Source organism: Saccopteryx bilineata, chromosome 4 (assembly GCF_036850765.1).
Source record: "Saccopteryx bilineata isolate mSacBil1 chromosome 4, mSacBil1_pri_phased_curated, whole genome shotgun sequence".
Taxonomy (NCBI): domain Eukaryota; kingdom Metazoa; phylum Chordata; class Mammalia; order Chiroptera; family Emballonuridae; genus Saccopteryx; species Saccopteryx bilineata.
Window position 1 is genome coordinate 78,625,649 of NC_089493.1, and position 23,357 is coordinate 78,649,005.

At 40.3% G+C, this 23,357-nt stretch overlaps 1 protein-coding gene and 1 pseudogene across 1 annotated transcript in view; one reads left to right on the plus strand and one right to left on the minus strand.

Moving 5' to 3' along the window:
- Positions 1-23,357, minus strand: part of STARD9 (StAR related lipid transfer domain containing 9) — a 165,493-nt gene that overhangs the window by 98,256 nt on the left and 43,880 nt on the right. The gene's annotated exons all lie outside the window — the stretch shown is intronic.
- LOC136335816 (coiled-coil-helix-coiled-coil-helix domain-containing protein 2 pseudogene) lies at positions 9,116-9,838 on the plus strand (annotated as a pseudogene).

A 23,357-nucleotide genomic window follows, 5' to 3' on the forward strand; every position in this document is an offset into this window, starting at 1 on the left:
ATTTCTTTTTCTTTAACTTTTATATTTTTATTCCTATTTTTTGTGAGAGTTTTCTTCATTTTTGGCTTTTAGTTTTCCTTTTTTGCTTGTCATTTTTAAATATTTTATATTTGTTATTGTATTTTTTAATCTGTATGTTTCACTTCTTTAGGTGTTATTTTATTAGAGTTGTTTTTTTTGTGATTGAGACAGAGGGGGGGATAGGTGAAGTAAACAGAGAGACAGGAAAGGAGAGAAAAGAGAAGCATCAATTCTTCATTGCGGCATCTTAGTTGTTCATTGACTGCTTTCTCATATGTGCCTTGACCAGAGCAGCTCCAGCAAAATGAGTAACCCCTTGCTCAAACCAGTGACCTTGGGCTTCAGGCAAGTGACCTTTGGGCTCAAACCAGCAACCATGGAGTCATGTCTATGGTCCCACACTCAAGCCAGTTACCCCACGCTAAAGCTGGTGAGCCTACATCAAGCCAGCAAACTTGGGGTTTCAAACCTGGGTCCTCTGTGTCCCAGTCCAACGCTCTATCCACTGCATCACTGCCTGGTCAGGCTTGTTAGAGTTCTTAACAATGTCACTCTCAAATGCCATCAAGGAAGAAGAAATCGAATGCATGGCTACACAAGACAGAGATGTAGTTCAGAAAGAAAATGAAAAATCTCAAGAAAAAAAACTCAATAACATGGAAACCCTGAAGTTAAAAGAGAGAATTCAAAATTGAAGTTCTGAGAATACTCAATGAGATGCAAGAAAACATCAATAGGCAACTTAATGAGCTCAGAAAACAAAATGAAAACCTCATCAAGGAGATTGAAACTTTTTTTTTTTAATATTTTTTTTATTCATTTTTTCAGAAAGGAGAGAGAGAGGGAGAGAGAGAGAGAAACAGAGAGAGAGAAGGGGGAGGAGCAGGAAGCATCAACTCCCATATGTGCCTTGACCAGGCAAGCCCAGGGTTTCGAACCGGCGACCTCAGCATTTCCAGGTCGACACTTTATCCACTGCGCCACCACAGGTCAGGCAAGGAGATTGAAACTTTAAAAACAGAGTTGAAGAACTAAACACATGAATTGAAAACTGAGGCAGCAAGTTTAGCTAATAAAACAAGCCAGAGAAAGGAAAGAATCAGTGACATCAAAGACAGGCAACAGAGAGAAGAGGAAAGAGACTCACAAATTTTAAAAAATGAGAGAACTTTCTACAAGAATTGTCTGACTCCATCAGAAAGAGCTATATATGAATAACGGGCATTATCAGAAGAAGGAGAGGGGGAGAAGGGAATGGGCAGCCTTATTCAAACAAATAATGGATGAGAATTTCCCAAGCCTATGGAGTTAGGTCATCAAATCCAAGAAGCAAACAAAACGCTGTTATCTCAACCCAAACAGACCTACTCCAAGGCACATTGTAATAAAATTGCCAAAAATCAATGACAGAAAAAGAGTCCACAAGGCAGCTAGGAAAAGAAGAAACATAACATATAAAGGAAAGCCCATTTGGTTATCATCAGAGTTCTCAGCAGAAACTCTACAAGCCATAAGAGAGTGGACCCAAACATTCAAAGCACTGAAAGAGAGGCGTTATCAGCCAAGAATACTATGTCTATCAAACTTACCCTTCAAATATGAAGAAGAAATAAAAATTTTTGCAAACATACAGAGCTGAGGGAATTTATCACCAGAAAAACCCCACAGCAGGAAATACTCAAAGGGGTTATTCAAACAGACACAAAGCATAAAACAAATTAAATCTACAAGTAAAAGTTCCAACAAAGTGACAATAAAAACAAGGATAATCTATGACAGGGGTAGTCAACCTTTTTATACCTACCACCCACTTTTGTATCTCTGTTAGTAGTAAAATTTTCTAACCGCCCACTGGTTCCACAGTAATGATGATTTATAAAGTAGGGAAGTAACTTTATAAAATTTATAAAGCAGAGTTACAGCAAGTTAAAGCATATAATAATAATTACTAACCAAGTACTTTATGTCGGATTTTTGCTAAGTTTGGCAGAATAGTTTTTTTTTTTTTTTTTTTTTTTTTGTATTTTTCTGAAGCTGGAAATGGGGAGAGACAGTCAGACAGACTCCCGCATGCGCCTGACCGGGATCCACCCGGCACGCCCACCAGGGGCGACGCTCTGCCCACCAGGGGGCGATGCTCTGCCCCTCCAGGACGTCACTTTGTTGCGACCAGAGCCACTCTAGCGCCTGGGGCAGAGGCCAAGGAGCCATCCCCAGCGCCCGGGCCATCTTTGCTCCAATGGAGCCTCGGCTGCAGGAGGGGAAGAGAGAGACAGAGAGGAAGGAGAGGGGGAGGGGTGGAGAAGCAGATGGGCGCTTCTCCTGTGTGCCCTGGCCCGGGACTTCTGCACGCCAGGCCGACGCTCTACTACTGAGTCAACCAGCCAGGGTGGCAGAATAAATCTTTATAAAACAACTTACTATAGTTAAATCTTTTTATTTATACTTTGGCTGCTCTGCTACCACCCACCATGAAAGCTAGAACGCCCACTAGTGGGCGGTAGGGACCAGGTTGACTACCACTGGTCTATGACAACAATAACATAAAAAGGGAGAGGATAAAGATCTGCAGTAGCAAAGAAGGATGGGATGCAGAATCACTCATAAGACAAAGGACTCTTATACATATGACAATTTTTCTCTTAATAACCTAATGATAACCACCCACGAAAAAGGCATTACTAAAATACACAGCTTAAAAAAAGGAGAAACAGGGGAAAGAAGTATGGAATACCACCAAACAAAAACAACTGACAGAGCCTGACCAGACGGTGGCGCAGTGGATAGAGCGTTGGACTGGGATGCCGAGGACCCAGGTTCGAGACCCCGACGTCACCAGCTTGAGCACAGGCTTATCTGGATTGAGCAAAATAAAAAATGTTCACCAGCTTAGACCCAAGGTCGCTGGCTCAAGTAAGGGGTTACTTGGTCTGCTGAAGACCCACGGTCAAGGCACATATGAGAAAGCAATCAATGAACAACTAAGGTGTCGCAACGAAAAACTGATGATTGATGCTTCTCATTTCTCTCCGTTCCTGTCTGTCTGTCCCTATCTATTCCTCTCTCTGACTCTCTCTCTTTGTACCTGTAAAGAAAAAATAAAAATAATAAACTTAAAAAAAAAACAACTGACAGAAACACAAAAGAGAAGAACCAAATGAGACACAGAGCTACCAGAAAACAAAACAAAAATAAAGGCTATAGGAAATCCTCAAGTGTCAATAATTACCCTAAATGTAAATGGACTGAACTCACCAATAAAGAGGCACAAAGTAGCAGATTCAATCAAGAAGCAAAACCTAACCATATGCTGCCTTCAAGAGACACATCAAAGCTGCACAGACAAAAGTAGACTCAAAGTGAAAGGTTGGAAAACAATTCTCCAAACAAATAATATCCAAAGAAAAGCAGGTGTAGCCATATTCATATCTGACAACATTGATTTTAAGACAACAAAGGAAATGAGAGACAAAGATGGACATTTCATAATGATAAAGGGGACACTATATCAAGAAGACATAACACTTCTTAATATATATGCACCGAACCAGGGAGCACCAAAATACATAAGACATCGACTAGCTGATGTAAAAATAGAAGCAGAGAAAAACATAATCATACTTGGAGATCTTAAGACACCATAGATGGCTATACATAGATATCCAAACAGGGGATCAATAAAAAAAAATCGGCCTCAAATGACACATTAGACCAGATGGACATAATAAACTTTTACAAGGGCTGAAACAATAAAATAGATAGAAAAAAATATAGGTACTAAACTCATAAACCTTGGCCATAGAGAACATGTTATGTATTTGACCCCCAAAGGCAAAGGAAGTAAAGGCAAAAATAAATGGGACTATATCAAACTAAAAAGCTTCTGCAGAGCAAAAGAAACTGACAACAAAACAAATAGGCAGCCAACTAAATGGGAAATATTTGCAAACAATAGCTCCAATAAGGAGTTAATATCCAAAATATATAAAGAACTTACAAAGCTCTGCAACAAAAAATCCAATTAAAAAATGGGGAGAGTAATGAAAATTACTTAATGGTAACCCCGGGGGGAGGGGGGAGAGGAAGAGGGAAGGGGAAAGGGGAGGGGCACAAAGAGAACTAGATAGAGGGTGACAGGACAATCTGACTTTGGGTGATGGGTATGCAACATAATTGAACTTTAAGATAACCTGGACATATTATCTTTGAATATATGTATCTTGATTTACTGATGTCACCCCATTAAAAATAAATACAATAAAAAAAATGGGGAGAGGCCCTGGCCTGTTGGCTCAGCGGTAGAGCGTCGGCCTGGCGTGCAGGAGTCCCGGGTTCAATTCCCGGCCAGGGCACACAGGAGAGGTGCCCATTTGCCTCTCCACCCCTCCCCTTCTCCTTCCTCTCTGTCTCTCTCTTCCCCTCCCGCAGCGAGGCTCCATTGGAGCAAAGATGGCCCGGGCGCTGGGGATGGCTCTGTGGCCTCTGCCTCAGGCGCTAGAGTGGCTCTGGACGCAACGGAGCGACGCCCCAGAGGGGCAAAGCATGGCCCCCTGGTGGGCATGCCGGGTGAATCCCGGTCAGGCGCATGTGGGAGTCTGTCTGACTGCCTCCCCATTTCCAGCTTCGGAAAAATGAAAAAAAAAAATGGTGAGAGGACATGAATAGACACTTCTCCCAAGAGGATGTACAAATAGCCAACAGATATATAAAAAGATGCTCATCTTCACTAGCTATTCAAGAAATACAAACCAAAACTACAATGAGATACCACCTTATATCTGTTAGACTGGCTATTACCAACAAGACAGGTAATGACAAGTGTTTGGAGAGGTGGTGGAGAAAAAGGAACCCTCATTCACTGCTGGTGAGAATGCAAATTAGTACATCCATTACAGAAGAAAGTATGATGGTTCCTCAAAAAATTAAGAATAGAACTACTCAGCAATCCCTTTACTGGGTATCTACCCCCAAAACTCAAAAACATTGGCACATAATGACACATGCACTCCCATGTTCATCGCAGCATTATTCACACTGGCCAAGACATGGAAACAACGAAAGTGTCCCTCAATAGAGTAATGGATAAAGACAATGTGATAGCCTTACCAGACGGTGGCGCAGTGGATAGAGCGTCAGACTGGGATGAGGACCCAGGTTTGAAACCCTAAGGTCGCCAGCTTGAGCAAGGGCTCATCCGGCTTGAGCGCAAGATCGCTGGCTTGAAAGTGGGATTATAGACATGACCCCATGGTCACTGGCTTGAGCCCAACATCCCTGGTTTGAACAAGGGGTCACTCACTGGGCTGTAGCCTCCAGTCAAGGCACATATGAGAAAGCAATCAATGAACAACTAAGGAGCTGCAACGAAGAATTGATGCTTCTCATCTCTCTCCCTTCCTGCCTGTCTGTCCCTCTCTCTGTCTCTATGTCTGTCACACACACACACACACACACACACACACACACACACACACAAAAGATGTGGTACATATATATAATGGAATGCTACTCAGCCATAAGAAATAATGACATTGCCATTTACGACAACATAGATGGACCTTGAGAACATTATACTGAGTGAAATAAGTAAATCAGAAAAAGCTGAGAACGGTATGATTTCACACATAGGTGGAATATAAAACTGAGACTCATGGACAGAGATGAAAGTGTAGTGGTTACTAGGGGGAATGGGATATGAGGGAGGAAGTGAGGGGATTGTGAGGGATAGGGAGTAAAGAGGGACAAATATACAGTGATAGAAAATGATTTGAGTTCGGGTGACAGGTATATAATATAATCAACAGTTCAAATGTTATACAAATGTTCACCTGAAATCTATGTACCATTTTTATTTTATTTTTTTAATTTATTCATTTTTTTAGAGAGGAGAGAGACAGAGAGAGAGAACAAGGAGAGAGAGACAGAGAGAGAGAGAGAGAAGGGGGGAGGAGCTGGAAGCATCAACTCCCACATGTGCCTTGACCAGGCAAGCCCAGGGTTTTGAACCGGCGACCTCAGCATTTCTAGGTCGACGCTTTATCCACTGCGCCACCACAGGTCAGGCCTATGTACCCTTTTTAATTTTTTATTCATTTTAGAGGAAGGAGAGAGAAAGAGAGGGAGAAGGGGAGGAGGAGCAGGAAGCATCAACTCCCATATGTACCTTGACCAGGCAAGCCCAGGGTTTTAAATGAGCGACCTCAGCATTCCCGGTCACTGCTTTATCCACTGCACCACCACAGGTCAGCGAAATCTATGTATTCTTATTGATCAATGTCATCCTGTTAAATTTAATTTTCTAAATAAAATTTTAAGATAAATAAACAAAATAAAAAGATCAAAGCATTCAGTATTTACCCAAGTGGACTCATTACATTGCTTTAGTTAGTAGGAAAAAGAAAAATAAAGGCTGAAATGTACAAGCATTTTTCTCTCTCATTTTCTGTCTTCTCCAAAACTGTATTTATTAGCTACAATGTAGATTTACTGCAATTAATATCACAATATATAATCAGCACTCCTAAATGAGTAAGAAAATAATCAACATCCCAAAAGAACAATTTAAAGAATTGCCCAAATAGCACTACTGAACATAATATACAGTATTTTCATTGTTCTTTTCCACCCTTTTACAAACATATAAATTTTGTGTGGTTGCTACTCAGAGTATATATAACCTCTTGTGTGCTGCATTTCATTCCTATCTACCTAAAATATTTTATTTTTATTTTTTTGAGAGAAGAGGCAAGGAGAGAGAGACAGGAAAATCAAGCTGCTCCTGTATGTGTCCTGCCTGGGGAATTGACTCGGCAGCCTTCATGCTTCGGAACGATGCTCCAACCGAGCTCTCTGGCCAGGGCTACCTAAAACATTTTAGTAATTTGTTACTTGTTTTCACAATTATAATTTTAGAGGTTCATAATTCACTCAATTGTTTTTAAACATTGACAATATTCTTACTTTCATACCAAAATGAGATACATTGTCGCTCCCTGGTGGTCTAGTGGTTAGGATTAGGCGCTCTCTCCCAAAATGAGATACATGAAACCCAAAACTCCCACTAGGAAACAAGAGTAAGCTCTGGCCAGATATCTCAGTTGGTTAGAGCATCATCCCAAAGCACAAAGGTTGCCAGTTTGATCCCCAGTCAGGGCACATACAGGAGTACATCAATGTTCCTGTCTCTCTCTCTCTCCCTCAAATCAATAAATTAAAAAAAACAAGAGAGCGAGAGAGACATGAGTAGGCCTCTGGTGGTCCAGGGATAAAGCATCAACCTGAAATGCTGAGGTTGCTGGTTTGAAACCCTGGGCTTGCCTGGTTAAGACACATACGACAAATAATCAATGAACAACTAAATGAAGCAACTATGAGTTGATACTTCTCTCTCTCATCTCTCTCTTCTCTCTCTGTAAAATCAAATAAAATCTTTAAAAAAAAAAACAGAGCCTGACCAGGCGGTGGCGCAGTGGATAGAGCATTGGACTGGGATGTGGAAGGACCCAGGTTCGAGACCCCGAGGTCGCCAGCTTGAGTGCAGGGCTCATCTGGCTTGAGCAAAAGCTCACCAGCTTGGACCCAAGGTCACTGGCTCGAGCAAGAGGTTACTCAGTCTACTGTAGCCCCATGGTCAAGGCACATATGAGAAAGCAATCAATGAACAACTAAGAAGTCACAATGCGCAACAAAAAACTAATGATTGATGCTTCTCATCTCTCCGTTCCTGTCTGTCTGTCTCTGTCTATCCCTCTCTCTGACTCTCTGTCCCTGTAAAAAAAAAAAAAAAAAGACAATAAAGAGGCTACTTCTAAAAAAAAACCAGAAAACAGGCCCTGGCCGGTTGGCTCAGTGGTAGAGCGTCGGCCTGGCATACAGGAGTCCCAGGTTCGGTTCCTGGCCAGGGCACACAGGAGAAGCGCCCATCTGCTTCTCCACCCCTCCTCCTCTCCTTCCTCTCTGTCTCTCTCTTCCCTTCCCGCAGTCAAGGCTCCACTGGAGCAAAGTTGGCCCGGGCGCTGAGGATGGCTCTGTGGCCTCTGCCTCAAGCGCTAGAATGGCTCTGGTTGCAACAGAGCTACGCTCCAGATGGGCAGAGCATCGCCCCCTGGTGGGCATGCCGGGTGGATCCCGGTCGGGCACATGCGGGAGTCTGTCTGACTGCCTCCCCATTTCCAACTTCAGAAAGAAAACAAAACAAAACAAAACAAAAAAACAGAAAATATGAGTAGCAACTTGTATTTATAACTGCAACTTAAAGTCAATGATTCCCACTGATATGGAGCACAAAGAAAATAAGGAAGAAGAAGAGCCACCCTTCACTATTTCTAAGCTCTAGATTTCCAAAATAATGTGGTCTCATTTCTCCTTAGTCAAGTACCTCCTGTCCTGAAACAAATTTGCGAAATTGGTTATTTTTAATTTACTCCATCCAGCACTCAAGATCTCTCCTACATTCTCTTCTTTGAACTGCCCAGTGTTAGATCAAAATCAGTGAGAACTCATGAGTTTCAATATAAATAAATATGATGTAACTGTGCATGTGTGTGTGTGTATACATATGTATATGTAAGGTGACCAACTTTTTTATAATGAAAAGGAGAAAAGTAAATTGAGGAAAACAATATCATAAATAAAAGAAACATTTTATTCATTGCAACAATAATACACTATAATATGATAAATGCAAAATAAAAACATTTGTAATATTTTATATTGTAATTATGCTTACATGCCTATTAATTAATGAATTGTCATGTCAAATACAAATACGTCACACCACACGCAATGGATCAACTTTGCATCGATCTAATACAGACATTTACAGATTAGTCTTTCTTTTTTTTATATAGTTTTTTTTTTAATTAATTTATTTATTTATTCATTTTTTTAGAAAGGAGAGAGAGAGAGGAGAGACAGAGAGAGAGAAGGAGGGAGGAGCAGGAAGCATCAACTCCCATATGTGCCTTGACCAGGAAAGCCCAGGGTTTTGAACCGGCGACCTCAGCATTTCCAGGTCGATGCTTTACCCACTGCGCCACCACAGGTCAGGCTTACAGATTAGTCTTTCAATATCAAAAAGGAGGACAGAGTTACGATGCCGCATGGAAGCCGAAGCCGCACCTCCCTCATGGCCCCTCCCAGCCGGGCACCTCAGATGAGAGCTGCACTCAGGCCAGCACCAGCAGTTCAGACACCAGCCCCTGCTCCACCATCTACTGTTGGCTCACCTGCTGCTGCTCCCCGGCAGCCAGGTCTGATGGCCCAGATGGCAACCACTGCAGCTGGCGTGGCTGTGGGCTCTGCTGTTGGCCACACAATAGGTCATGCCATCACTGGAGGCTTCAGTAGAGGAAGTAATGCTGAGCCCGCAAGGCCGGACATCACTTACCAGGAGCCCCAGGGAACTAACTCAGCCGGCATACCGGAGCAGCAGCAGCAGTTTGGCCCATGCCACTATGAGATGAAACAGTTTTTGGAGTGTGCCCAGAATCAGGGTGACCTTAAGCTTTGTGAGGGTTTCAGTGAGGTGCTGAAACAGTGCAGATTTGCAAATGGATTAGCCTAATTAAGAAGTTCAAATTGAAGAAATGGAAAATCATCTCTGATGACCAAGTTAATTTAGTATAAAAATATAATTGATAGTGAAAGTATAAAACTACCAGTTAAACCTCTCTTCTATCATTAATAGTTTCCTTGACTTAGAATTGCAATGGAAGAGGGCCTTCATTCTATAGAAATTCATTGAGTTTGGGGCTGGGCAAATGTTTGGCCTCCTTAAACCAGCTTTTGTGATGTTACTGTTTGTGAATTAATTAGAATAAAGTGATTTTCAAATTTAAAAAAAAAGGAGGACATGTAGGAGGACACTTTTCGAGGGAGGACAGAACTTTCAAAAAAAAGACTGTCCTCCCTAAAGGAGCATGATTGGTCACCTTAGTATATGCAAGTATATGTTCCCTTGTTTTGTCTAACTCTACTGAGAAGACCTGGGAGCAGTGATGTTCCAATAGCAATAATCACACCGAGCACCTAAATCTTGGCTTCTAAATATCTTCCACTAATAGGAATATCATAATAAACAATGATAACAGGCCATAATCTATGAAATAAAATGGGAAAACATGAGTCAATACAGATATAAATAACTAAATAATTTGAAAGTTTGATGAGGAATAGAATATTTACATAATTTCAAAGTGCCTCTCAATAAAATATTAATCACAAAGGGGAAAATAGTAAGTTCACACTGGAAAAGCCTTACAGATAACACCTTAACCAAGTAATCAAAGTGAAGTTTGTGATATTCCTACAAAAGATACATAATCTGAGTCTAATCATGTGGAGACACTGGAAAACCAAATTAAGGAACATTCTACAAAAAACTGTTCTATGTATAACCTTCTAAAGTGTCAACATCACGAATACAAGAAAAAAAACTGAAGAATTATTCCAGACTGAATTAGACTATACTTAAGGCAACTAAATGCAACAAGTGATTTTATTTATTTTTAAAATTTTGTTTTATTTAGAAAATTAATTTTAACAGGGTAACATTGATCGATAAGTGTACATAGATTTCAGACATACATCACTCTATCATTTGATTAATCAATTATGTTATACATCCATCACCAAATGTCAAATCATTTTCCATCCCCTTATATTTGTCCTTCTTTTCACCCTTCCCCACCCCTCTCTTACATCTCCCTCCCTTGCTAACCACTGCACTCTTATCTATGTCCAAGAGTCTCAGCTTTGTATCCCACCTATGTGTGAAATCATACAGTTTTTAGCTTTTTCTGATTTACTTATTTCACCCAGTACAATGTTCTCAAGGTCCATTCATGTTGTTGTGAATGTCCCTATGTCATCATTTCTCATGGCTGAGCAGTACCCCATTGTATTTATGTACCACATCTTACTTATCCAATCCTCTATCGAGAGGCACTCTGGTTGTTTCCATGTCTTGGCCAGTGTGAATAATGCTGCGATAAACATGGGGGTGCACATGTCTTTACGTACCAATGTTTTTGAGTTTTGGGGGTAGATATCCAGTAAAGGGATTTCTGGGTCATAAGGCAAAAAGTGGTTTTAAACTAGATTTTTTTTGCTACAAAGGACATTACTGGGACAGTCAGAAAAATTTGGATGGAGAGTCTAATTATTAGCTGGTAGTAATGTGACAATTTAACTTCCCAATTTTGAAAGTTATATTGTTATGTTAAAGAATGTCCTTCTCCCCGGGTTCGATTCCTGGCCAGGGAACATAGGAGAAGCACCCATTTGCTTCTCCACCCCCCCTCCTTCCTCTCTGCCTCTCTCTTCCCCTCCCGCAGCCAAGGCTCCATTGGAGCAAAGATGGCCCGGGCGCTGGGGATGGCTCCTTGGCCTCTGCCCCAGGTGCTGGAGTGGCTCTGGTCGCAACAGAGCGATGCCCTGGAGGGGCAGAGCATCGCCCCCTGGTGGGCAGAGCGTCGCCCCTGGTGGGCGTGCCGGGTGGATCCCGGTCGGGCACATGCGGGAGTCTGTCTGTCTCTCCCCGTTTCCAGCCTCAGAAAAATACAAAAAAGAATGTCCTTCTCGACTTCTGGTCAATATGGCAGCATAGGTAAATGTAATACTCATCCTACCACAATCACATCAAAATTACAACTGAACTACAGAACAACCATCACTCAGAACCACCTGAAATTTAGCTGAACAAATGTCCTACAACTAAGGATTTAAAGAAGCCACACTGAGACTGGTAGGAGGGGCAGAGACACAGAATGGGCTGGTCCCACACCCACATGTGGCAGTTTAAAGTCAGGAGGAATATCTGGGTGGCAGAGGTCCCCAATGAGGAGCAAGGAGTCACAGCCCCACACCCGGACCCAAACCCAGAGTTCCAGTGCCAGGAAGAGAAGTCTGCATATTTTCTGGTTGTAAAAACCAGTGGGAATTGTGACTGAGTAAGAGGGAAAACTGTGGGAGTCCCAGGCAGATCCTCTTAAAAGGCCTGCACATGGACTTAATCGGACTCACTCCCTCTGGGCTCCAGCACTAGGGCAGCAGCTTGAAAGGAACCAGGGACATATGGGGAGGAACTGGATTGTTGGGCATCAGAGCAAGAAGTGGGGAGGGGCAGCTTTCTGCTAGACAAAAGTGATGGCAGAGGCTATTGTTCCTTTCCTGAGACACCCCATCCCCTCTGCACCCCACTAGAGCCAGCAGGCACATGCCACATCATATCTGAGTTTCCATTAATCTGGCTCACACTGTTCTCTCTGTCCAAGTAACCCTGAGTCCCTGCACTCCCACACAACTTGCAGGACCACCCAGGTCATTTTCAATGGCTTTTCTATACAAATGGCCTGTCTTAGCGCATGCTTCAGACACTCCTAAAATCTCTCAAACAAGCAGTGTCTGGCTTCTGCATACCCCATATTTCTTTCCATGTGGCCCCAGACCTTGACACTAGCAGCAGCTGTCCTGGATTCACAGCTTGGCCTCTCCTGGACACCTCCTCCAAGCCCAGCACAAGTAGTGGCCTTCTTCTAACTTGTGCAGCGTGGTCCCAGGCAAGGCACAGGCAGTGGCTGACTTTATACATTCCGGGAGGTTCCAGAGTCTGTGCACCTGGTAGACAGCCTCAGACCATACCAGAATACAACCCTACCACCTCCACAAGCAACACACTCAAGGGGCAGATTCAGTGAGCACCAAAGCCCCACTGAAGCAAGTCCTACTCCATAGGGTCAATTCTGCACAGCAGCTTCTCTGCTGTAGTCACAGCCAATCCTCAAAGCTGATCAGCCTGGGAGGCCAACCCCTCCCAGTGATGCCAACAGCAAACAAGGCTTAACTACAACAGATCAGTGCACACAGCCCACACAGGGACACACCTGGACTGCCCAGCTTGGGTGACCAGGGAGGCTGTGCCACTGGGCCCTACGGGACACCTAGTATACAAGGCCACTCTACCAAATCTTGAAGATGTAGCAGCACTACCTAATACATAGAAACAAACATGGGAGGTAGCCAAAATACAAAGCCAAAGAAACTTATCCCAAATGAAAGAAAAGGAGAACTCTCCAGAAAAAGAATGAAACAAAATGGAATTAAGCAAACTACTAGATACAGAGTTCAAAACAATCATTATAAGGATGTTCAAGAAATTTAGTGAGACCTTCAACAAAGAAACAATAGCATAACAAAAAAGACATAGAAACCATAAAAAAGAACCAGTCAGAAATAAAGGATACACTAACTGAAATAAAGAATATTATAGGGAATCAACAGTACGGTACATCAAGCTGAGAATCAATCAACAATTTGGTATATAAGGAAGCAAAAAACACCCAATCAGAACAGTAAAAAGAGAAAAGAATCCAAAAATTAAACATAGAGTAAGAACCCTCTGGGACAACTTCAGGCACACCAACATTCACATCATGGGGGTGCTGGAAAAAGAAGAGAGCAAGAAATTGCAAACATATTTGAAAAAATGACAGAAAACTTCTATAACCAGGTGAAGGAAAAAGACATGCAAATCCAGTAAGCACAGAGTCAAAACAAGATGAACCCAAGAGCCCACACCAAGACACATCATTATTAAAATGCAAAAGGTTAAAGACAAAGAAAGAATCTTAAAAGCAACAAGAGAAAAGCAGTTAGTTACACACAAGGAGCTCCCATAAGACTATAAACTGACTTCTCAGTAGCAACTTTGCAGGTAAGAATGGATTGGCATGAAATACACAGTGATGAAAAACAAAAATCTACAACAAAGATTACTCTACCCAGTAAGCCTATAATTTAGAATTGAAGAAAAGCCCAGACAAGAAAAAACTAAAAGAAGTTCATCAACACTAAGCCAGTATTAAAAGAAATGTCAAAAGGACTTCTTTAAGAAAAAAAAATTTTTTAAGCCCTGGCTGTTTGGCTCAGTGGTAGAGCTTCAGCCCAGTGTGTGGAAGTCCCAGGTTCAATTCCCAGTCAGGGCAGACAAGGGAAGTGCCCATCTTCTTCTCCACCCCCCTCTCACTTCTCTCTTTTCTCCTCCCATCCTGCTGCCATGGCTCAATTGGAGCAAGTTGGCCCCAGGATGGCTGCATGGCCTCTGCCTCAAGTGCTAAAAAATGGCTCTGGTTGCAACAGAGCAAGGGCCCCAGATGGGCACAGCATCGCCCCCAGTGGGCTTGTCAGGTGGTTCCCAGTCAGGGCACATGCAGGAGTCTGTTTCTGCCTCCCCTCCTCTCACTAAAACTAAAAAAAAGAAAAAATTTAAATGTGAATAAGAAAATATAGAAAAGAAAAAAATTCTTACTGACAAAGGCAAACAAGGACAGAGGATCAACCACCCATAAATCTAATACAAAGGTTAAGAGGCAACAGTAGGAAAATCATATTAAATAACAACAATAAGTTAAGGGATACACACAAACACACAAAAGAAGTAAAAAGTAATGACAAAAACATAAATGCAGAGGAGGCAAGTTTGTAATGATTTTAGAATATGTTTGAACTTAACTGACCATCAACTGAAAATACATTGACATAAATGTAGCATGGTATATATGAAGCACATAGTAACCACAAACCAAAAATGTACAATAGATATACAAGAGATAAAGGGAAAGAAATCCAAACACAACACTATAGGAAGTCATCCATATACTAAAGAAGACAGCAAGAGAATATGAAAGAAACAGAGAAGAATCAGAAAACAATAAATAAAATGGCAATAACTATATAACTATCAATGATAGCTTCATTTTCAATGTAAATGAACTAAATACTACAATCAAAAGGTATAATGTGACTGGACAATAAAAAAAACAAACAATAAACAAGACCTGTATCTATGTTGCCTAGAAGAGACCCACTTCAGATCGAAATTCACATACAGACTAAAAGTAAATAGACAGAAAAAGATATTTCATGCAAATGAAAAGAAAAATAAGCCAAGGTAGCAATACTTATGTCAGAAAAAATAGATTTTAAAACAAAGGCATTAACAAGAGACAAAGAAGTGTATTTAATTCATAATGATAAACAGATCAGTCCAGTAAGAGTATATATAACTCTTACAAACATTTATGCACCTAACATAGGAGCACCTAAGTATGTAAAGCAAATATTGACAAACATAAATGGATAGATAGAAATAGCAGCCTTAAATGATTTGATATTTTCAGAGCGTTTTATCCCAAAGAAGCAGACTATATATCTTTTCAAGTGCAAATGGAACATTTTCCAAGACAGACTACAAGTTAGGCCACAAAACAAGTCTCAATAAATTTAAGAAGTTTATATCAAGCATCTTCTCTGATCATAACAGTATGAAACTAGAAATCAATTACAAGAAGAAAACTTAAAAATATATATCTAGCCTGACCGGGCAGTGGTGCAGTGGATAGAGCATCAGATTGGAATGCAGAGGACCTAGGTTTGAGATCCCAAGGTCGTCAGCTTGAGTGTGGGCTCATCTGGTTTGAGCAAGGCTCACCAGCTTGGACCCAAGGTCGCTAGCTTGAGCAAGGAGTCACTCAGTCTGCTGTAGCCCCCCGGTCAAGACACACATGAGAAAGCAATCAACGAACAACTATGGTGCCGCAACGAAGAATTGATGCTTCTCATTTCTCTCCCTTCCTGTCTGTCCCTCTCTCTGTCTCTGTCACAAAATAAATAAATACAATTGAAATGCTTTAAAAAAAATTTTTTAACAATACATATATACACATAGAGGCTAAATAACATACTACTAAACAATGAATTGGTTAACAAGATCAAGGAAAAAATTAAAAGATACTTTGACATAAATGAAAATGAAAACACAACCCAAGATCTGTAGAACACAGCCAAAGCAGTTCTAAGAGAGAAACATAAGCCTACCTACAGAAACAAGAAAAATCTCAAATAAACAATCTACCCTTATACCTAAAAAAACCCTAGAAAAACAACAACAATATCCAGGGTGAGTAGAAGGATAGAAATAATGAACTGGAGTCTTAAAAAGAAAAGATCAATGAAACCAAAAGCTGGTTCTTGGGAAAGTCAAATAAAATCAATAAGCCTTTAGCCAGACTGATCAAGAAAAAAAGAGCCTGACTGGGTGGTGGTGCAGTGAATAGAGCGTTTGACTGGGATGTGGAAGACCCAGGTTCGAGACCCCTAGGTCACCAGCTTGAGCATAGGCTCATCTGGTTTGAGCAAAAGCTCACCAGCTTGGACCCAAGGTCACTGGCTCGAGCAAGGGGTTACTCGGTTGGCTGAAGGCCCGCGGTCAAGGCACATATGAGAAAGCAATCAATGAACAACTAAGGTGTCGCAACGAAAAACTAATGATTGATGCTTCTCATCTCTCTCCGTTCCTGTCTGTCTGTCCCTGTCTATCCCTCTCTCTGACTCTCACTCTGTCTCTGTAAAATAAAATAAAATAAAATTTAAAAAAAGAAGAAAAAGAGCACCTAGGTTAATAAAATTCAAAATGAAAGAGAAGTCCATTAAATTTAATTTTCTAAATAAAATTTTAAAACAAAAGAAAGAGGAGAAGTAACAACTGACATCACAGACATACAAAGGGAATACATGGAAATACCACCATTACATACCAACAAATAGGATAACCTGGAAGAAATGGATAAATTCCTTGAAACATAAAATTTTCTAAGACTGAATCAGGAAGGAACAGAAATCTGAACAGACCCATAACTGCTAATGAAATAGAATCAGTAATCAAAATATCCTAACAAACAAGTCCTGGACCAGACAATTTCACAGGTGAATTTTACTAACCATTCAAAAAAGAATTAACATTAACACTTATCCTTCTCAAACTATTCAAAAAAACCCACAACAAACAAACAAACAAAAAAAACTGAAGAGGAGGGAAGTCTCCCAGACTCATTTTGTTAGGCTAGCATTATCCTGATACCAAAACTAGACAAACACATTACAAAACATGAAATTTATGGTCCTGGTTGGTTTGCTCAGTGGATAGAGTGTCACCCCAGCATATGGACATCCCAGATTCGATTCCCAGTCATGGCACATAAGAGAAGTGACTATCTGCTTTTCTCCTCCTCCCTCTCCCCCTTCACTTCTTCCCCTCCCATAGCCAGTGGCTTGACTGGTTCAATTGTAGGCCCCGGATGCTAAGGATATCTTGGTTGGTCTGAGCATCAGCCTCAGGCACTGAAAATAGCTTGACTGATTGGAACTCCCCAAACAGGAGTTGCCAGTGGATCCTGGTTGGGGCACATGTGGGAGTCTGTCTCACTATCTCCCCTCCTCTTACTTAGAGAAAAAGAAAAAAAAAAGAGAGAAAAAAAAGTATAGTCCAATATCCCTAACAAGCACAGACGCAAAAAACCTCAATAAAACAATAGCAAACCAAATTCAGCAACACATTAAAAAGATCATATACCATGATCAGATGGGATTTATTCCTGAAATACAAGGTGGGTTCAAAATCTGCAAATCGATTAATGTGATGTACCACATAAACAAAATGAAAGATAAAATCACATGATCACATATTAATAGATGCAGAAAATGCATTTGACAAAATCCAACATCCACTTATGATAAAAACTCTAAGCAGAGTGGGAATAAAGGGAATATACCTCAACATAATAAAGTCCATATATACAAATTCACAGCTAACATGATACTAAACAGTGAAAAGTTGAAAATTTTTTCTTTAAGATCAGGAAAAAGACAAGGATGTCACTTTCACCACTTTTATTAAACCTACATAGTATTAGAAGTCTAAGCTCCAGACAAAAAAAAAGAAAAGAAAGAAAGAGGCATCCAAACTGGAAAGGAAGAAGTAAAACTATCATTATATGTAGATGACATGATACTACATATAGATAACCTAAAGATTCCACCAAATTACTCTCAGAACTAATAAATTCAGTTAAGTAGCAAGATAAAAAATCAATATTCAGAAAGCAGTTGCATTTTTATACACCATTAACAAATTATCAGAAAGACAAATTAAGAAAATAATCCCACTTATAATTGCATTAAAAAGAATAAAATGCTTAGAAATAAATTTAATCAAGGAGGTAAAAGACCTGCACTCAGAAGACCATGAGACATTGAAGAAAAGAAATTAAGATATGCCTGACCTGTCGTGGTGCAGTGGATAAAGTGTCAACCTGAAATGCTGAATTCACTGGTTCAAAACCCTGGGCTTGCCCCATCAAGGCACATAGGAGAAGAACTATGTACTATAAGTTGATATTTCCATTCTTCCCCCAACCTCTCTCTCTCTCTCTCTCTCTCACTCTCAAATCAATAAAGAATCTCTCTCTCTCTCTCTCTCTCTCTCGCTCTCAAATCAATAAAGAAAATCTAAAATAAAAAAAAAAGAATTAAGAAAGATACAGCCCTGGCCGGTTGGCTCAGTGGTAGAGCGTCGGCCTAGCGTGCGGAGGACCCGGGTTCGATTCCCGGCCAGGGCACACAGGAGAAGTGCCCATTTGCTTCTCCACCCCTCCGCCGCGCTTTCCTCTCTGTCTCTCTCTTCCCCTCCCGCAGCCAAGGCTCCATTGGAGCAAAGATGGCCCGGGCGCTGGGGATGGCTCTGTGGCCTCTGCCTCAGGCGCTAGAGTGGCTCTGGTCGCAATATGGCGATGCCCAGGATGGGCAGAGCATCGCCCCCTGGTGGGCAGAGCGTCGCCCCTGGTGGGCGTGCCGGGTGGATCCCGGTCGGGCGCATGCGGGAGTCTGACTGTCTCTCCCTGTTTCCAGCTTCAGAAAAATGGAAAAAAAAAAAAAAAAAAAGATACAAATAAATGGAAGAATATACCGTGCTCAAGGATGAAAAAAGTTATTCAGTGCAATCTGTATTTATAAAATGAATGGCACCCTGGCCAGATAGCTACGTTGGTTAGACAGTAATTTCAACACTCCAAGGTTGCAAGTTCGATCCACAGTCTACGCACACATAAGAATCAACCAATAATTCTCAGCCAATGCATCTGTGTGTTCTTTGGCCTGACCTGTGGTGGCGCAGAGAATAAAGCATCAACCTGAAACACTGTGGTCGCCGGTTTGAAACCCTGGGCTTGTCCGGTCACATATGGGAGTTGATGCTCTCTGCTCTTTCCCCCTTCTCTCCCTCTCTCTCTCTCTCTCTCCTAAAATGAACAAATAAAATCTAAAAAATAAAAAAAAATTAAAAAAAAGAATCAACCAATAAATACATAATTAAGTGGAACAAGAAATTGATGTTTCACTCTCTCATAATTTCTCCCCCTTCCTCCCTCTCTATCCCAAAAAACAAACAAAAAAACCCCACGAATATCATTTTTCACAAAACAATAATGCTCTTAAAATATATAGGGAACCATAAAAGATCCCAAATAGCCAAAGCAATCTTGAAATAGAATAAGTTAGAGCAATCACACTACTTGATTTCATCTATACTATAAGGCTATAGTAATCAAGCATGGTGCTAACATAAAAAGAGACACACAATACTGAAATAAACAATGCCTATATGGTCAGTCAATCTGCAATAAAGGAGGAAAGACTATAAAATGGGGTAAAGATAGTCTCTTCAATAAATGGTGTCGGGAAAACTGGACAGATACATGCAAAAAAATTAAACTAGACTGCTTTCTTACACCATATACAAAACTAAACTCAAAATGGATTAAAGACTTAAATGTAAGACCTGAAATCATAAAACTCCCAGAAGAAAACAAAGGCAGTAAATTCTTTCACATGCTCTTAGCAATATTTTTTGAGTTTGTCTCCTCTGGCAAGGGAAACAAAATAAAAATATAAACAAATGAAACTACATCAAACAGGATGTTTTTACACAACAACAACAAAAAATCTACAAAATGAAAAGAAGATCTACGGAGTAGGAAAAGGTATTTGCCAATGAAACAATCAACAAAGATTTAATATCCAAACTATATAAGGAATTCACACAATAGAACACCCCAAAATCAAACCATTCAATTAAAAAATGGGCACCAGCCCTGGCCGGTTGGCTCAGCGGTAGAGTGTCGGCCTAGCGTGCGGAGGACCCGGGTTCGATTCCCGGCCAGGGCACATAGGAGAAGCGCCCATTTGCTTCTCCACCCCTCCGCCGCACTTTCCTCACTGTCTCTCTCTTCCCCTCCCGCAGCCAAGGCTCCATTGGAGCAAAGATGGCCCGGGCGCTGGGCATGGCTCTGTGGCCTCTGCCTCAGGCGCTAGAGTGGCTCTGGTCGCAATATGGCGACGCCCAGGATGGGCAGAGCACCGCCCCTGGTGGGCGTGCCGGGTGGATCCCGGTCGGGCGCATGCGGGAGTCTGTCTGACTGTCTCTCCCTGTTTCCAGCTTCAGAAAAATGAAAAAAAAAAAAAACAATAAAAAAAAAAAAAAAAAAAATGGGCACCACCTGGCCTATGGTGGTGCAATGGGTAGAGTGCCGACCTAGAATGTTGAGGTCGCTGGTTCAAAACCCTGGGCTTCCCTGGTCAAGGCACAAACGACAAACAACCAATGAACAGCTAGAGTGAAGCAACTACTTCTTGTTCCCTCTCTGTAAAATCAATCAATAAAAAAATCTTTAAAAATAAAAATGAGCAGAGGCCCTGAATAAACATTTCTCTAAAGAGAACATACATGATGGCCAATAGATATATGAAAAGACACTCAACATCACAAATCATCAGGGAAATGCAAATTAAAACCACAATTAGAAGTTACCTCACACCTGTCAGAACAGCTATCATTAATAAATTAAAGAAGTGTTGGCAAGAATATGGGGGAAAAAAAACCTTGTGCACTGTTGGCGGGTATGTAAATTGTGCAGCCATTATGGAAAGTACGTAAATTGTGCAGCCATTATGGAAAACAGTATGGAGGGTCCTCAAAAAATTAAAAATATGTATTTATCTAAAGAAATACAAGACACTAATTCAAAAAGATATATGCATACCTATATTTACTGCAGCATTATTCACAATAGCCAAGTATGAAAGCAATCTAAGTGTCTACCAATAGATGAATAGATAAAGAAGATATAGTACATATATAAATGGAATATTAGTCATAAAAAAGAATAAAATCTTGCCATTTGCAACAACATGGATGGACCTAGATGGTATTATACTAAATGAAATAATTCAGAAAAAAAATCTTATGATTTCATTTGTATGTGGAACCTAAACAATATAACCAATTAATAGACAAAACAAACACTCAGATACAGAGAACAAATTTTCTCCAGATGGGAGTGGTTTTAGAGGGATGGGTGAAAAAGATGACAGGATTACAAACAAAGTGGCAGTCATAAAAACAGTCATGGAGATGTTAAGTACAGAGGGAATACAGTCAATAATGTTGTAATCTTTATTATATGTGGCTTAAGTGTCTGTCGCCGATAGCTTATTGGTTGCTTGCGTAACTGTACTAGCCAATGGAGTGAAGTTGCCACGGCATTCAAATAGTTCCGCCTTCTGGCATGCCACCTCACAAATTGAAGTTAAAGATTGGAGCAATTATTATGCTGTTAAGAAATCTTTACACCAGAAGGGGTCTTTGCAATGGTACAAGACTAGAGGTTCTCCAATTGAAAAATAATGTCATAATAGCTAAGTCTTTGGCTCCTCTAAAGGTGAAATACATGTCATTCCAAGAATTGTTTGGCTCCATCTCAAACAGGGTTGCCGTTTCAATTGAGACGTAGACAATTTCCTGTAAAACTTGCCTTTGCTATGACAATCAATAAGTCTCAGGCCAAACGCTTAAGCGTGTTGGCATTTTTTTACCTGAGCCTACATTTGGACATGGTCAACTTTATGTTGGCTGTTCAAGAGTTTGTGAAAGAACAGACGTAAAATTAAAAATAATTGATGGTCCTCTGCAAGGCGAGCTTAAAAATGATGGAAAGATCTACATAAGAAATGTTGTGTACAAAGAGATCTTTGACATGTGAATTAACATTTTATTATTTAAATCACCTTTATTTATTGAGCTAGCGGTGGCTCTTAAGAAATGTACTGCCAGTGGTTTCCTTCATTGCACTCTACTTTAAGCAATTAAGCAAGTAGAAGGGGGAAACCCCGTGGGGCACTAAGCAAAGGGGCGTCCTCGCCGCCTGCCCTGGGTAATTCAGTTTGAATTAGCAGACACCTTTGCACAAATCATTTTAATTACAATTTATAATATCTAGAACAGCGGTCATTTCGTATGACCCGCCAGGCTTTCTAGTAACTATATATGCTGTCAGATCAGTACTATACTTATCAGGACGATCACTTTGTAAGTTATATAAATGTCTAATAACTAGGTTGTACACCTGAAATTAATATCATATTTTATGTCAATTGCAATTAAAATATTTTAAAATAAGGCTATGAACATTTACGTACATAGGACTCGCTTTTATTGAATCCATTAACTAAGATTCACCCAAATTAACCCATAGGTGTACCTGCCTTTTAATTTTCTGAAAACAAATAAAAATACATGAAAAATGTTGATTTAACCAGAGACTGATAAAAATCATATAAAGTTAAAATTATTCAACAAATAGTTGTAGTGTGCCTACTAAAACGAGATACAGTGGTAAGCACTGCTCCTATTGTTTAAGGATAATTGTCAGGATTACTTTACACAATGAATACCATTAGAAGTGTTTTATGCAAAAGGTAAAGGGATTAAGAACTACAAATTGGTGATCACAAAGTACTCCTGGGGATGTAATGCACAAAATAGGAAAGATAGTCAATAATATTATAATAACTACAAAGGTGGGCAAAAGTAGCTTTACAGTTTTGAGTACATAAAAGTTTATTCATGTATTCTTATTTATTAATTATTGTATTATTTTCCATACAAACAACTGCAAACTGACTTTTGTCCATCCCTGTATGTAGAGTGCCAGGTGGGTACTTGAAATATTATAAAGACCATTTGTAAAGTATATAATTGTCTAACCATTATACTGTACACCTGACACTAATACAACATAAGACTGAATGTAAAAATAATAATAATAATTTTGTAGGAGTGTTTTATTCAAAACCAGGGTTTGAGATCCATATTGCTAGTAACATTTACTAACCAAGTATTTTATGTTAGGCTCTCTTCTTAGAACCTTAAATGTTATTAAATCATTTAATACTCACAACACATCTATGAGGTAGTTACTTTATTAGCATTCTCTAATTTTCACTTGAAAAAACTGAAGTCTCACACTTTTTCTTTTTTGCCATTTTTCAAATTATAAAGAATTCTCAGTTTTTGTACCAAGTGAAAAAACACAACAGTGCATGAAGAAAAAGTTAACCTTCCATCAATTACCTCACCCCTCATGCCAATCACTGAAGTGTTTAAA